This window comes from Paramormyrops kingsleyae, chromosome 4 (assembly GCF_048594095.1).
Source record: "Paramormyrops kingsleyae isolate MSU_618 chromosome 4, PKINGS_0.4, whole genome shotgun sequence".
In the NCBI taxonomy this organism is placed as follows: domain Eukaryota; kingdom Metazoa; phylum Chordata; class Actinopteri; order Osteoglossiformes; family Mormyridae; genus Paramormyrops; species Paramormyrops kingsleyae.
In genome coordinates this window covers 13,422,653-13,440,077 of record NC_132800.1, presented here as the reverse complement: position 1 = coordinate 13,440,077, position 17,425 = coordinate 13,422,653, and the positions used below count along the sequence as shown (strand labels likewise).

The 17,425-nt window shown below is 41.4% G+C and overlaps 1 long non-coding RNA gene across 2 annotated transcripts in view; it reads right to left on the bottom strand.

Moving 5' to 3' along the window:
* The window catches only part of LOC111858556 (uncharacterized), a 62,378-nt gene that overhangs the window by 32,278 nt on the left and 12,675 nt on the right, over window positions 1–17,425 (bottom strand). Inside the window, exon 3 of one of the 2 annotated variants that reach the window (XR_002841608.2) lies at window positions 7,729–7,825. This is a non-coding gene — a long non-coding RNA (uncharacterized lncRNA). Of the gene's footprint in view, window positions 1–7,470; window positions 7,826–17,425 lie in introns of those variants that run through there. The other variant, XR_002841607.2, reaches the window with a different exon arrangement.

Sequence of the window (17,425 nt, the reverse complement as noted above, 5' to 3'; positions counted from 1 at the left end):
CATTCCGTTAATGTACTTATATTCCAAACGACAGACTTACGATAACTAGGCTATGTTTTATAAAAACAGCTTAGCTTGAAAATTTCAAATTTTGAAAATAAATCAGCTCTGACACAAAATCATCTACATAATTATTGCCCTGCGGTGGACTGGCATCCTCTTCGGGGTGTAACCTCAGCTTTGTGCCCTGTGCTGGATAGACTCTACCCCTCCACCCCGGCCCTGACCAGAATAAGCGCCATTAGAAGATAGTTGGATTTATAGTAACCATAAACTGATCACCATCAATATTTTCCGATATACATTAAGTTACACTAATCCCGAAAACTAACCTTTTAAATGATTTTTTATAAATCATTTAACACACTAATTGAATTTGTGGTTACCGAAGCCCCGCAGATATCTAGTTTTAATCTTCTTGTAACTTTCAAAATAAGTTATATAATAATAGTAACTTGTTTTCTAAAAAAACATTTTTGTTCAAATAGGAAATTTCTGTTGTTTTCGCATATGCATTGCACGTATCGTTAAAAAGAAAATACACTGAATGTACGATAAAACCAATGGACTGCACTGTTAAAATATATAGCCTAACTTTAAAGTTAATTTCTGTATACTGTACATTTAATATATCTAATACTAATATTTGTAGGCATACAGCTTTAATAGGTAATATATGCAGGCCTGATAGTCATAACTGACATTATCACTACGTCCTACTTGTACTTCTGTAGTTTTTCTTTAACCATAATTAAATATCGCAACTTGCATCAGCCGGTCATCCAGGTTCGTTTTCGGTGATCCGCAGAACTTACCGAGAAGCTTTCAAACCAACACTCTATAGACAGGTCAATGCATCAACAAAAATATGAAGAAACAACGTAAATGAAGAAGACATATAACTAATCCGCCGTGGGACCCTTTACCTGAGGAAGTATACAGGCATTTTATCTGTGAAATCTGACTCGATTTTGCCACGAACTATGCTTCACCTGTTCTATACATAGTGGGTAGTATATATTTACAGTGAAGTGTTTAGATCGTGTTCACGTTGCTTGAATTGGTCCGTTTTTAACAATAAAATCAAACTACGATCACATATAAATAAACGTGTGTATTATACATATGCGCAAATGGATATTATACCTAAACATGACTTTTGAGATGTATGACTAGTTATTGTGGAATATTTTGCAAGTGTACAATGACTTTATGTAAAACACGTCATGGCAATTGTCCAAAAACTAAACCCTGAAACGGGCAAAACGGGTCGACTAATTAAACATCACGACTTAATTTCAAAATAGTCAAGATATCTTCAAATAATGTGACTGCGAGATAAACAAACAAGCAAACAAACAAAAACTCATGTTCAGTTCATCGTAGGATTATTTAGCTCGGGTTGCCTTTGCGTTCATAAATAGTCAAAATATATAAATATTTATTTATTGGCTCTGGAAAGCATGGCTACATCAATAAAAATTAGACTGTGCAAACACATCAGGGTTTTGTTACATATATTGTGCAAAAAGTGATTATTTGAAAACCATCTTTAACTATCAGTAAACTTTTATAGCGATGCGGCTAGTGTAGCCATCACTCGCAAAAAACAAACGAATGCCGGGCACAAGCAAACTTAAAAGTTACAATAGTTTATAAGGCTATATTACCTATATCGGATGTCTATTTATTATAAACAGCATCTAAAAGTTTTCCGCTTACATCACGTTTTTCATAGTACTCCTAATACTTAAAATAAGTCAAAACCAAATTTTCATAAACAATTTACATCGTCTGTAAACTTAAAAAATGACGCAAAAAAGAAAAGTAACTGATTCAATTATAAATTGTTCTATGCTGAGCATCTCGCTGTCAAAAAAACTTCGAACTAATGTGATTAATCGATAAACATCCTGCGGGCCTTTTCGTAATAATTTACACAAGCCAATTTGTATTACGGAAATCTGCGCCTGCGCAGGCCACGTACAAGCACTAACACACGCGCCTAAGAGCAGCCGGGACCTGTATTTGACGGGCTACCGGGGTCGCGATGGCTGCCTTTTCGCAAAATACCAGAGGGAAAAAAAAAACACACGCACACAACAATGGCTGAAATAGCGCGAGTATTCAGCCTACTGTGTCAATCAGGCCTACCTGATGCTTCTAAATAATTTCTAAAAAGTTTCTGAAAGCGAGGAAGCAGCTGCTGTTGGAGGCTGTTACCCAGCATTGACCTGCTCTTCAGGGCTCAGCCCTCATCTGCATATCTTTTGCACCCTGTCTTGTATTGGGAAGTAACGCCCAGCAGTCACTGATTTTTGATGAGAAAGGCGGCTGCCTCAGACACTCCATGCTGCCTCTGAACGGCCACTATAACTGGGGATGAAGGTCAAAGCCTTGTCTCCTAGCTGCAGGTGGCTCCTTCCTTGCCCTCATAGCTAATGTGCCTCTAAATTCAAATCACCCCTTAAAGGAATCTGATTAAAATTGACTTTTCTGTGTTGTGTCGCCAGATTTTCCAGTTCTCTTCTACAGCTCTGCATCGTCGTATCGACAAAACATTTGGGATGATTTTTTTGTTTTGTTTTTGAAGGCATTTAATTGTATACAAGTCTTCCAGCAAGCCTGACAGATCTCCCAGATCGTCAAAGGACCACTTTGCTGCTTTTTTTCTAGCAATTCTTCTGACTTTCTCACCAAGAAAAGTGAGGATCATACTTTAAAAGGACAACACAGCAACAACAAGACCCCAGTCAGACCCCTGAGCAGAAAACAAAGAAGATGCTGACAATTAAGTTCACGGTTTGCTCTAAGAAACCTGAGTAATCTAACTCCTCTCATGCATCACATTTAAACAAAAATAACAACATTAAGGAAGTTTGCTCATTAAAGAAATAAACAGAACTGCAAAAGGGACTCCCCTCATAGTTTCACCTGCGTCATTTTTCAGAACAGTTTTAAGACGGAGACTCTCAGTGTTATATCAGGAAAATTTATCGATACGCATCTGCCACAAAAATGCAGTCACGACCCCTCCCCCACCTCCACCAGTTATTTATCTGTGGTTTCAAAATGCTTCCTAGCTAAACGTGAATATGCAATGAAGCGGCCGAGCTTTGTGGCGGAAATATTATTAAACTGCTGAAAGATGTAAGAGGTGAAGAATGGGGATGACATCAGGCTAATTTCACACTTGGCACTTGGATGGCCGGGTCCAAGCCACCGCCTTGCCACGCAACACAGATCAAAGCCCACTGCCACCACCATAAAGACAAGGAGCACTCAAGTATGCTAATCCCCAGGACAAATATATTTTAATCTTGTTAGAATACAAGTTAATGCTGTAGCTCAGTGGTTGAACTTTGTTACAAGTAGAGGGATCCAGTCTCCTGTGCACCTCTCAGTCCCGTCAAGTAGTCTCACAAAACGGTCTGCCACGGATACAAAAATTCAATTCTTGTAAAATAATATATATATAAAAAAAAATCACATAGTCAGGTCAGCATCCCGAGTGAAAATCCCCCTACTGAAGCACCTAAATATGCATAGGAAATGAGGTTTTAGCAGGTCGGTCTGTCCTGTCACAGTGAGCCCTTTCCCAGCAGCACCTTGGTAACCCTTGATCTCTCATGTATGCCGTCAGGCCTGGGGAGGCCTGCCCACAAAGACAGATAGGCACCAAGTCAAACCACGGTCAGCCGGCGCTTCCCTCTACCTGAATGACAAAACAGTGAAGCCCACAAACTTCAGCGTTCTCCCGACCCGGCGATTACTTAAAACCTCCAGACGACGCCAACTTCACTTTCCTGTAACACCTTTGCACAAAGGCACGGGAGGGACTTCCAGCCGGGTCTGTGTTCAAACCGGTCCCGTCGCCAGGAAAGTGGGAACACCGTATCTGGCCCTGATGGACGCTTCCATCGGCCCTCGACCTCAGGCCCTCTAGACTGACAACCGCTCTCAGCATCTGAATTCCGGATCTCAGAAACAAGGACACTGCTGGGCATTCTGAGGAGTCACTAGCGGATATACTAGTGTTCGACAGTGAAGAATGTCACGAAAAATGCGGCACAGTTCCGTTCAGGCACTGCAAACCCCCCCTTTGACCAATATATATGACAACGTCAGTCACCAAGATGATACGTCACTAAAGATCGCATCGCAAGTTAAAAGCTTTAATCCTTTCTATATTACCACAGCCCTGACCAGGAAAAGTAGTCTGGAGATCAAGAGATAGCTGGGTGAAAATTTTATTTATTATTTGTGTACTAATGAAATGAGTCGACTCTGGGATGGCATAACATTCAGGGTTGAATTCTGCTGTTCAAAATGTAATCCAGACCCTGTAGCGGATGGATGAAACTAGACCTGTATCACATGCTAAAATGTTCTAGCTAATGGACATGTATAACACCCATCCTTACAAGCCTTACCTATCCAGTATACATGTGCAGGCAGTGTTATCACAGGGTGGCAGATCTGACTGTCCTCAAACTTTAACCTGATGCTCCTCACATGCTCTTTGGGCATTTGGTGTTCAAATGACTCACTCAGGGCTAACGGCAAATAGTCCGGGGGTTAAAGGTCACTGCTGCAACTGAGCTGTCTAACTCTCGCATCTGCTAGTCTAAAACAGCTTGGTTGCCGAGCACTTGGCACTCAAATTTTAGAGAGGCAGCCAAAAGCATTGCCACGATAACAGGCTTCAGCTTGCAAAACCAACCTTTAAAAGGTTCACCTTTCTTAGACACACAGAGAAACCCCACAAGGATGAAGCGGCCATGATTCAGGTTTTAACCCCACTACATACAGGCTGCACATATCCCTGCCTAACTGCTCCATGGTCTCACCCCTTAATTTCAATGGAATATTTTACAGGAATTTTGAAGTCAAGTACCTTGCTGGGGGCTGAGGCAGCGGGGGTTCTGCGTTTTGGTCCAAAGTCTGGTCCCTAAATGCTCCTCTACCTGCTGGACATAACCATTGGTTATCATCTGCCTTCTGCACTGTTTCTAACCAGACCTTCTATGTAAACAAGCCTGAGGAACTTTCCAAAACATGGTTTTAGAGCCACGTTTCTATGTGAAACAGAACAAACGATAACACCTCGACTGCTCTTGAATGATACGGTGACGTCACACAGCCATGACGACACCGACACAATATTCACGCCAGGAAGAATGAAATGCTAACATTTTTGCTCGTGAAACGGGTGTATTAAGATTTGAAAAGATCTGAAAGCAAGGGATACAAATCGAGATTCATGAGAAGGTCTGTTCAAACCAGGTATTCACTTGCTTTCAAACTCAGTTGATAATCTAAGCAAACTCTGAGAAAATATGTGAAAATGTGAAACAGCCCCAGGTGAAGGTAATGTGTGTAACAGACTACCACATGAAGTTCATGCTCAGTAGCTATAGCACTCAGATCTCATTCATGTTATTCAAAAATCGATTCAAAAAAGCCTATATATTTAACTTGCTATTTTCCTCTACTTATATCTATACTGTTTGCCATTCAACATTTTTCTAACGTGTCCTTGATAGGCCAATTTTTTTTTGTTAACTTTTAGACTATTAAAGAAGGATAAGCTTCAAAAATAACTGACCCAGAACACATCCAAAGTCAAATATCAATTATGGTGTGCAGGCCCCTTAAAATTCAGAGCGACCGTTAGACCAGGAATTTAGCTATTCGGATGAATGCTCCGATTTGAACAGATTTGCTCTAAGCTAATTCCAAACCATCTAAAGTTCATCAAGCCCATACGATAACCCTAGAACAAAAACAGAACAAAAAAGGCGAAACTTGCAGACGAAAATCACTCGCATCATTGTTCTGAAGCCACGACACCGCGAGTCTAGCCTCACGGCAGTAGCAACTGTGAATCACAGGCTTCTCGTATCGCTAATCCGTCGGCAAGCTGCCCTGAATGAGGTCCACGCGTTCCCTATGTGCGAAGCCTTTGTGTCTAGAGGTCCACTCATTTACACCTACTCAAGGACCTCACTCAAGGGTACCATAGTGTGCCAGGACAACTGCATGCATTTCTTTGCATATGTGTATATAAGCATCGCATTTTTTCTTTTGAGTTGCGAATTAAGCATAACTCAGAATAAGACCCACCCGGTGCATGCATTCTTACAGATTTTTAGATAATGCAATTAAAGCAGCAAATAAATATAATACGAAACCTCACAATTTCAAGAAGTTTCCTTCTAAATGTATATTCGGCATATATATACAATTTTGTTAGCACCCTCTCTCGAATGTAAACCGTGTTATCAAGCATCAGAGTAGATTTAAAGTCATTAGATGCGATTGATCTGATTTGGAAAAATCGATCGCTGCGTATCAAATAAAATTTAACGCCGTCTCATGCCACATTTGCCTCTCTCAGTGAACTAAACACGCAGGAATTGACCTTTGCGTCGTAATTATTTTGCACCCCTTTAATGCTGACCTTTTGTGCTTCAGCCTGACCTTCTGAGAACACACTTCCTCAAGTAATGTAATGATTATGGGGGGAAGGGGGTCAAAACATTCCCACCCTCGTCAAAATAAGTTACCGCTGTTTTTTTTTTTTATTTATTTTTTTGCTGCATAAGAGAAAATTATGCAACGCTTAAAAAAACCATCAGATTTATTTCAGGGCTGGGGGGAGGTGGGGATGGTTAGGTATGAGGAATTCATTGAAATTTAGGCGTAAGACATACACTCAGGCACCGCACACGGGCACTCTCACACGTCTGAGCGTCCCACGGGCCCCACCCAGCACACACACGGCGCGTGAGAAAGCCAACGGCTGCACAGATGTCGCGAGCCAGTGAGCTCGCCGTCGCGTGACGGTGCTGGGCTCTGTTCGAAATGTCTCTTCGTCGCTAAACTCTGCCGCGATGGTAAAACAAGCAGCCCGATTCCACAAGTGATCATGAGCAATGATGGCCGGGGATATTTAGTCCTGTTTGCGTGTAACTTTTGGTGCTATTCGAGTTTAGCAGAGATTGGCCGGATTTATCTTAGAGAGTGTCCTAGCTACATGGTAAGCATGCTGATTTTCTCCTATAAGGTTGTCGCCGATATAGCTGAACACGGAGTACTGACTGAACTGAACACTGACACAGACGTAACGTTATTTATACAATAAATGCTAATTCACAACGATGGGGGCTTTGCAGAATTGCCGTGGAGGGAACAAAAAAAAAAAACAAATGACAAGGAATCTCATAAATAAGCTCTGAATGTGCTGCCATGTAATGAAAAATAAATCGAGGTGACGTAAACAACTCACCACCATGTCCATTCTCATCCCATCAATTTAGCAACTGTTTTGATCAAGGGACCCCAAAATAAACCCCCAAAAAGAGATCGCATGACCTCTAATCAATAAAAAAAACATAATAATCCATTAATGTCTTACAAAACAAACTTTATTAATTCATTATCAGTAAAACATTTTTCCTCCTAGCTTATTGTAGCCAAATATACATACACAAAAACAAAGACTGGCAAAAAAAAAGAAATTGGTGGGTGCCACTGTTATTTGGCCATACTTTGATTAAACGTTTTACGGGGGAATTTCTGTGCTGGGAAAAAAAACCTCGAATTGCCAGAGGTGACCCCCGTACATACACCCCCCCCCCCGCCCCCCACTGCCAGTCAAGGCAACATGGAGGCCGAGCAACTTTCCTGGTGCGAGAGCAGCTTCTCCGTCTGCAGCAACAGTACCTGGTTCACCACCGCGCCTCCCGTTGGCCGAAACGTTCCGCTTCTGCGGGGGTGGGGGGTTGGCGAGGAGACATTGGAGTCCCGCTTCTTTGGTGCCCTGTGTGGAGAGAACAAGGATAGGCAGAGGGAGGGAGAGAGGGGGTGAGGGAAGCAGAGAGGGAGGTGCACAGCATTAACAGCCGGATGGGTGCTTACAGTTCCCACAGGGGGTAGGCTGGGATACACCAAGGCTCGCAATGCGGACGTTAAAAATTAAAATCACGGTATTAAATTGTGAAATCGTCATTAAAACTCCTGACCAAACGTAAAGCCTGGTTGCATAACCCGAAATGGGTCACCCCCGGGAAGGGTGTGGGCAAGGCTGCCTGTAACGTGGAGACGTCGCGGTAACGTCTCCATGATGATGCTGCAGAGTTGCAGTAATGTTGTGGAGACATTGGGAGGCTTATAACACTACATGAGCGTCACATAATCAGTCATCCTAATTTCAGATTCCAGTGTTTGCTTTGAAAAGCATCGATGTTGGTGCTACATTAAAAAATGGGCGCGATCGCAATGCGTCTTCAATGCAGACACATCGGCAGGTAGTAAAATGATGGATTTGAACCCCTCTTGAAATTTATCTGCTACCAAACAGGCATGTAACCTGGTAGAAAAATTTGAACCCCCCCCTCAAAATTCCTCCTGCCCCCCCCCCCCCCCCAGTCGGTGAAATCTACTAAGGAGAACCTATTGGTATGGTTGTTCGACACCCCCCTCCCCAATTTATCTCTGACTACGTTCAATGCATCTTGGTACATGGAGGCAGGGCAACTGCGCAGACACAAGCCGCCATAACAGGCAGGTTGCTGGGCAGCTCTCCTGAAACTGCACCAATGTTACCGGCGCCCCCTAATAAACACATGCACACATCCATGTGACATATCACGCTACTCAAATAATTATCCGTCATTCATAAATACTTATCCAGTACAAAGCTGATGAATACCTGAAGCCTAGTCCAGAAAGTATAATAATAATAATAACTCAGAGTATGCATATTTCAGTTGCATTTTCATTGAAAGTTGTTAAATTGCAGCATTGCACCCGTTTCTGGTTGAGAAATAAGGCTAACTTGAAATATCCCATAATCCCAAGCGGGTAGATCTGGGCGATCACGTGCATCACTCAGCGGACAGGTGGAAACGGGAGCCGGCACATGTGGGATGCCGGCGGCCGCATGGTTAACGCGCCGATCACATGCACGGCATTTCCGTGGAGAGGGCTGGGCTATCTGTCAAGAGAATCTCCGTCTCCGAGCGCCCCTTTAATTGAGTACCTTATAAGGACAATCCAATGTCAAAACAACGAGAGTGAATGCTCCCCCACCAACCCCCCACCCCAAAAAAGACCCAGCCCTCTCTGCTGCAAGTTATTCATTCGGCAACATGGAGGTCGGCGCGGAATTGCAGAGAGGTACCTGATATGACACTACACCGCCCATTGAGCTGAGGGGGGGGGGGGGGTTGGTGGGGGGTGCATGGGGGTGGGGTCCAATTGGGAAGGTGATGCCGTCCCCCAGTTCCTCACTGTGTTCAAACTGCAAGAGGAGATCGAGAGTAGGGTGCGTGTGAGAGAAAAAGAGCGAGAGAGAGAGAGAGAGAGAGAGGGAGAGAGGGAGAGAGAGGGTGTTCTTGGCGAGGGGTGGGAAGGACGCGAGACTGAAGTATGGCGTGGCATGAAGTGCCGACTGCCATTTTACGCCTCCTGCAGCCCAGTCACCAATGTGGACGCGCCATGTGGAAGCCCTGGTGAACACAGCATGCCGTTTACCACCCCCACTCCCTGTATGCAAAGGTGCATGGTACGTACTTCCAAAGACCAATTACAGCTGCTCTTACAGGCATTCACCCCCACCCCACCTTCCTGGTCCCCCCCCCTCACATGTCATTGTGTAGCTGCCCCATCCCCCCCCCCATCTCTCTTGTGTGGCACATGCCCCCAACCGGGGGACATATTAGAAAATGGGCAAAACAAAAAAAAAAAACAAACAAACAAGCATACATTTTTCTGAATGCAGCCACAGAAACGCTGAATCGGAGGCCTCCTTAAACATTATTGTCATTATTTGTATAAGTGTATTCTACTGTTCTAAATTAATGTTTTAAAATTAAAATACATAGTCTCTGTCACTACAGCACTGATATTTTGATTTATTGGATATATATAAAATTATTACATTTGAGATTTTTCTTTTTTATGGTGGACATTCTGTTAACCAGTGAATCGATTTTTTTATTCATACATGTAAAACATTGTTGTAATTAAACCTTTCCTAAAAAAATACAATGAATGATTTTTATGGCAAAAAATTAAAAACATAAAATAGCAGAAAAGGAACTTAAGTGTAGTTTTTAATCCACAGGATGCCGATGTTACAAAATAAAATGAAATCATACTGGTGAATGATTCTTTTTAACTAGAAGTTAAAGCTCAGTGTGCATAACTACAAGACTATGATACATTACACTTTTTATAAGTAAAAGTTTTGCCAAGTAAGTGAAAATTTCAAAATGTACAAATACAGGAGTTTGTACACAAACATTACAATGTACAGTTGAAAAGTGATCCCTAATCTGGCGATATTTCTGTTGCAGAATACTTATCATACACAAATAAAATGAAAATTACTTACATCAAATTTCAAGGTTTGTGATGCCTTGGGACAGTCAAAGTGCAAAAAGTTAAAACTTGGACAACACTTCCACCACTGGTCCGTGGACAGGACCTTTGGAAAGGGTCATCTTGCTTTTGTTTTTGAAGTCAGTGTGAAGAACTTCATTGAAAACTTCCACACTTTCATTTAGAGGACGCGCTTGCTTAGGTGCGAGTCTTGAACTGAAACTAATTTCACAGATACGGGAGGGGAAAAAAACAGCCGTGTTGTTTTCCTCTTCTTCCCCTAAACAACTGTGAAAAGTTTAAACAAAAAACAAACAAAACATAAAAAGATACAAAATCTCCACAGAAAACTAAACAAAACAAAACAAAAAAACTTCGGCTACTGAAGAGTAGCTGGGCTGGTTTGAAAACGATGCTGGAAAGTTTTGGTATATTTCATTACAGTTGGTCTTGCGCAGGATCTGCTGGGGTTGGGGTATCGAGCACTTGGGTCCCCCCGCCTTTCCTCCCCCAACAATACCTCCCCCCCCCTACCATGCAACCCACCCCACCATGGATCCCCTCAACAATAATTGTGCCTGTAGCCCAACTACAATAAAGACCAAGGGGCACGTCTTCCCTTTGGTAACAGCAATGGCAAAATGTATATGAAAATAAAAAATAAAAACGAAAAGCAAACGATCTACAGGAAATGTGCTGCCGTCTAGACAGGTCAAGGTACGTTTTAGACCTTATGTACACCCTCCTCTTCGCCCCCCCCCCCCCCCCATTTCCCCGAATGCCTTCCGGAAGACAGAGCCAGCAGGAGCCAAGTGCAGGGTGAGTGGCCTGTGGACTTACCCCCTGGCCTCTGAGGGCTCTCTGCCCCCTCCACCCTTCACTGATCAAAGTAGGAAGTCTCCGTGTCAACCGTGGTCAAAAAGGCTCGAAGGAGAAAGGGAGAGGCCTGTGTGGCAGACACATCCACATTTCTGCAATGTAGATGTATCCAGACCCCATTGTCTCCTTGAAGACCCCAGCGCAGACCCCTTCCGGTCTCGCTGATTACTTTGGGGTGGGGGGGGGGCATCGTCTTTTTCACACACGGGCCGTCTTGACACAAAGAGGACCTTCCAGCCATCTGGTTCCACGGCAGATAAAAGGTTCCAGGAACAAAATTAATCCCAGCAAACTGTTTTTTTTTTTTTTCAATTAAAGGATGCAGGAGGACGGATACAGGCCAGCCGGCTCAACAAACACACGCAGTGGCGTTTGTTCACTTTCACGCAAATAACTGCCGGCCGTCACACCAGTAAGAGGCGCTCATAAGGGCTCCCCATTTCTGTGGGGATTTATACAGCAGTTGCTGCTACTAACGTAGTTAATTACAATTTCAAAGTAAATAACTTTTTAGAGCCACTCTCAAAATATGATTTGAAAATGCTATAGTAAAGAAAATGGAAACCGAATTAAATCATATTTAAAAAAGGCTATTTATGGACAAAAAGTTGAATGTAAAATCTCTCCTTTGGGGTTTTCATCTGGGCAAAAGCATTGGTGTGCCCCCTCCGCACCCCCCCCCCCCCCCCCCCAGCCTGGAATCCTTATCATGCGATCCCGAAAATCGCGGGGAATTTAATTCCCTTCCTTAACAGTCTGGGGGTTTTCAATGGGAGCTGTCAATAAAGAATTTCCTGAGGAATAAAGAAGGGCTGGGCCGTCATCCTGCAGAAAAGACTTCCCAAGCCTGCTGTCCGGCACTGAGCTCCTGCTCGCTCCGCCATTGTGATTTCATCGAAAAGGCTTCCAAGTTACTGTTCATATAAGGGGCTTCTAGAACTTTTGTTTTTTTTTTTCTTACCGGATGCCATATCTGGGCGGGGTGGATCGATAATTAAGTGAGTAAATAATCGGACGAACTCTGGAACGGGACGTGATCGTGGAAGTTATACTTTGTAAGACACACTGTTACTCTGCCTTAGGCAAAACGCTGTTATTACAAATGAGGGAATATTTCATGAACACCACTGAGTGACTCCAGCCAAAACAGATGGCCTTACAATGAGTACAATCTTTACAATTAGTTTGTCCTGGGGCTTTCCAATGCATAGCACTTCATGAATCATATTCAGCTTGTCCTGATACTTTTTCCTGTCCTTACCTGACCTCTGTTTTCACTCTTCCTGATGAGATTTACAGATGCCAATGAGATTTATATAAAAAAAAATAGATAAAAAAAAAAACGGACCAGCTCAACCAAAATTCTAGGGATTTGGCCGATTAATCCCCCCGATACCAGCTGGATAAATGAAACGAGTGCAGGGTTCTGAGCTAAGTGAGCATCCACAGAACAAGTACAAACAAACAAGTTGGGTGAATGAGCCGGATATGACAACAAGATGAACAAAAACACAGAATTAGAACTATAACGCAACTGAAAAATTCTCTAAAAAACTAAAATAACATAAAGTGACCTTCTGAAAGTAGTGTGACTAAGGTCAGTCTGTGAGATGATCAGGAACTTGGTCACAGAGCTCAGCTGAACCTTACCCTCAAAACAGGTTTCAGTTTAAACATGTTTTAGAAGTTTATGATCCCAGTCATCAATGGCCCAGTCCCTTCAGAGGTAGGCCAGCACTTACCAGGGCCGAGCACACCAAAATAAAAACCCGGTGTTCCGGGTCTGTCTCTCTTTCTGGTGGCCAGAAGCCCCCTCTTAACTAAGGCTTCAAGAACCATTGACAAATGTGAGAGCAGCAGCATCTCAATGGGAAGCTCCAGAAAAACCTTATTGGTAACAAGAACAAGATGCACAGGCAACTGCCAAGAACGAACCGTTTATTATTATCATTAGAGTTGGTATGATTATTAACATTATTATAACATTTACAAATGAGGTACAATAAACATGAGTGAGCAGTTTCATCTTGTCTCTGGAAAAGGTCAAACCTACATTAAGTGTAGCAAAAAAGTCCTATGTCGTCATCTTTAGTTTAATTAGTTTCAGTTCCTATTAAACATCCAGCAAAACAAGACAGAAAGGAAGAACAGAAAATAAAATGTATCCACCCATCTTGTTATCCAGAGCAGAGCCAAGGCAAAAATAATAATCATAATAATTATCATTATCATCATCAACATCCTCACAAATAATTACATTTTTCAGAGAAACCCGTGAAATGATCCTCATGGATGGTCACTCCATCAACGCCACTCAAAACCTGTTTGTTGTGACACAAACAGCTCGAACAATGGGATTTTAATTGGCTTATGGCAGTCATGTGACATCCGCTGACAACTTTCACAGGCAAACTCAATGAACAAGTTAAGCTTCGTGTCAGAGGATGAGACAGACAGGAGTGAAATCGGTCATAGCATGTGATAATCTCCACTTCTTACCAGTATTGAGTTCGATGGGGTTTGAAATTTATCAGCAAAAGTTACTTAATCCTCAACTCTGAGAAGCAAAATAATCAAAGGTTTTGTTTAGTGTTCCTTAGTGCTGTGGGGATACTCAAACTGAGCTGCCCTTCGGTCTCTGGAAGCCCCTAAATTTATACCTCTGCAGCAGTTTGACTGCTTCTCCTTTTGAAACAAAATTTATTCATATTTCTTGTCATACGGTGTATTATTTACTTTTCTGGGTGTTTTTAAAGGTGGGTCTAATGATCTTTACTTGGTAGCAACCAAATTTCCATCTTTAAAACTCATCCTTCTGTGTGTGTATATACATATATACATATATATGTATATACACACACACACACACACACACACACACACATATATATATATGTGTGTGTGTGTCTGTGTGTGGCCATGTATGTATATGTATATAGCATAGTCAATCTTAAAGTACAGCCATTCTTCAAATTAGTTAATAACCCAAAAAAAAAAATAATTAAATAAGATGTTATAGAATCAGAATAAATGTTTCTAGATTTGGGTACAGCAGTTTTGGAGGCCTGGGGAAGTGGCCATTGAGATCTTGTAGTAAATTCATTCCAAGGTGTCCTGAAACACTTTGAGTGAAGACAAAGTAAACCTTCTCCTAGACCCTGCAGGGATCTATTTTGTAGATTCATACAGGTTTCTCTGACTTTCTCAAAGATGTTTCCTCATGAGACAAAAATCTGAGAAACGTGAGTCTTGTTTTTACCTAGGAGATATGGAACAAAAATAAAAAAAAAGATCTCACTCCAGTGTTTCCTGTCCTCTGGGTCCTGCCTTCTTATATTAAACTTAATAGAATAGAATACAAGAAAAGGATATGTGCACCCGAAAAGGTATATTGCCGCTCCAAATGCGAATGTGGAAACTATCATATTAAAAATGTTATAAAAATTTGCATGTAACACTACATTGCAATGCAAGCCAATGCTTTCCCCCCCCAATAACCTTAAGGTTTAAGAAAAAACAAACATACGGCGGAAATGGTTTATTGTAATTGAGAGTTAACAGTATACTGTCACTATATTTAAATTGAAATATACCAATAAACAAAACAGCAGACAAATAGTTTTGCGGGAAAAGTAACGATCAGATTTGGATACAGAACTTGTGATTTAGAATCGAGAAATAAAATCGGAGTATAAGGCATTATGTATATTTTACGATTTCATTTCCATTTTTAATTGCGTGTACGTAAAAATCCACGCAAAATGAATACTTAAATTTTACCATGGGGTTCCGTGTGGCATGGCGGGTTGGTGAGTAACGCTGTCGCCTCATACTTCCAGGGTTGGGGGTTTGTGGGGAGTTTGCATGTTCTCTTGATGTCCCGGATATTAAGGATTCCGCCCACCATTTAAAGACTTACAGTCAGGCTAATCGGTGTGTGTAAACTGCCCATAGTGTGCCCTGCGATGGACTGGCATCCCTGCCCAGGTATACCCCAGCCTTGTGCCCTATGCTCAGTGCGACAGGCTACTGTCCCCGCTTGTTATCGTGCCTAGGAAGAGTGGCTGAACAATGGACAGATAATTGTGTGCACCAAAATAATGCAATTATCAGAAATTACGACAAGTAAATAAATCAATTATACTTCCCCTCTTTGGCATGAAGAAAAACTAAAAGGACGATGAAATGACAAAAATATCAAATGTGTGACCCGATTTGCATGTATTTGACCGGCGATATCATTTACAACTTTGGCTGAAGCTGCACAATAGAATTGTTATTGTAAATCATGATGAATTACCTGATTTTTAGAATCAGTCATCTTTAGAATGATTCTTTATTAGCTTTGGAATAAGCATGAAAAAGCAAACATCATCGGTGCTGGTCTGTAGAGTAATATATGATACATACTTTGTGACTCTTTTGAAACATAGTTTTGAGTAAATATTTTTTGATTTTCTGTGTAGCAACGTTGGCATGAACTTTGACGTCTGTTCTTGCAAAAAACGCTACAAATAAAAAAATCGAACTAAAAAGGACATGGAAGGTCACGGATTAAATCCATGACCTGGATAACTGGTAGTAAGATGGATGGACGGATGGATGGATGGACGGATAGATGAAAATATTAATAGCACAGGTGACAAATACGATGATAAAAATCATTTGCAGAGATTGGGCAGCTGAATGTAAAAATTCCGGCACCGGTAACGCAGCCGGACAGAGTGCCAGCGCCATCGGCCCACGACCCGGCCCGAGGTAGATGTGGAAGTGCCAGGGATGTGGTGCTGGCTTCTGGAGCCTGGAGAGAGGTCCAAAACTTGCAGGAGTCATGCTCATCAAGTAATTAAAAGCCTGAACAGTCCAAAAATGTATAAAAATATGTAGCTTGATCATATATGTACGATAACATCGATTAGTTAATAGTATCCCGTTTAGCCCTACGACCCCTTCAACGTTAGAAATGACTCTATAATCTCTGAACTCTTGTCTGTTATAACAATACATGACAAGTGTATTTTCACTCTCCACTCAATTTAAAATGATCCTTATTTAAACTGACTCTTTCTACCAAAATTTCCCAATTTTTGACTGGCTGCTCTTTGGTTGCTATGAGATAAGGTCACATGCTAGGCTTGCTGTATAAAATCCTATGTGGTTCTGAGAGCTTCATACCGGCATAGACATACCAGAAAATTGGTAGTACATATGAAACTGGCTTAGGCACAAGAAGTTGCACCAGGAAACATTTTGTAAATACTTTTGCAAAACTTTTATAGAAGAAGCTATGAAAGTACTTTTATTAAAATACTGATTAGATAATATTTCAAACAATGCCTAGGCTACACATTATAAAACGCATGCTGCATGTGTTATAATTTCCAAAAGAAAAAATCTGAAGGATTCATTAAATATATTGCCTTAAAATGCATGCCTGGAAATTAAGATTTCAAATTAGAATAATATATAATAATACATAATCCAGTTTAGTTATTAACTAATATTTATAATCAGAAAATAAGTATAAATCGCCATAGTGCTGTACTTGAAAAAAAATTTAATTGAATGGGCAAGAACTTGTTCAGCTCTAGGGGTTATAAAATAGTACGAGTTCAGGCTGTATTTGCTCAAGAAAACATGCATTATTTTCATTACTTCAGATTACTACCCGAATTGATCCAGCAGTTTATGAACTACTAATGGCCTAAAAAATGAATAATGCCAGTGACTAAAAACTACATATCATTTTAGAGGGCCATGAAAAATACAAATCTTCCTCAAGAGAATAACTTGTTCTGATCTGTAAAAGTGCAAAACTTACACATTCGGGATACGCAAACTTATTAAACCACCAAACAACCTTTCATTTACTGTAGCAGAAACAGAAATAAACAGTCATTCAAGTGTCTAGCATCCTAGGTGAAGGCTTCCTTGTCTGATGTCACAGAGAAGTCTATGTTAGGTCTCATTAGATTATATGGTTTCTAAGGTTTTTGTTTAAATGCTGCACATCATCTCGCCTGCTATTTACTAAACAACATCTTCTGCATGGATACAGACACTGATGATAAATCGAGTAAGAACGTATAATGTTTCTATGCAGCAGTAGCTGAAAATCATCACAGGAATCGCAACAACACAACTTCCGTTTGATTGG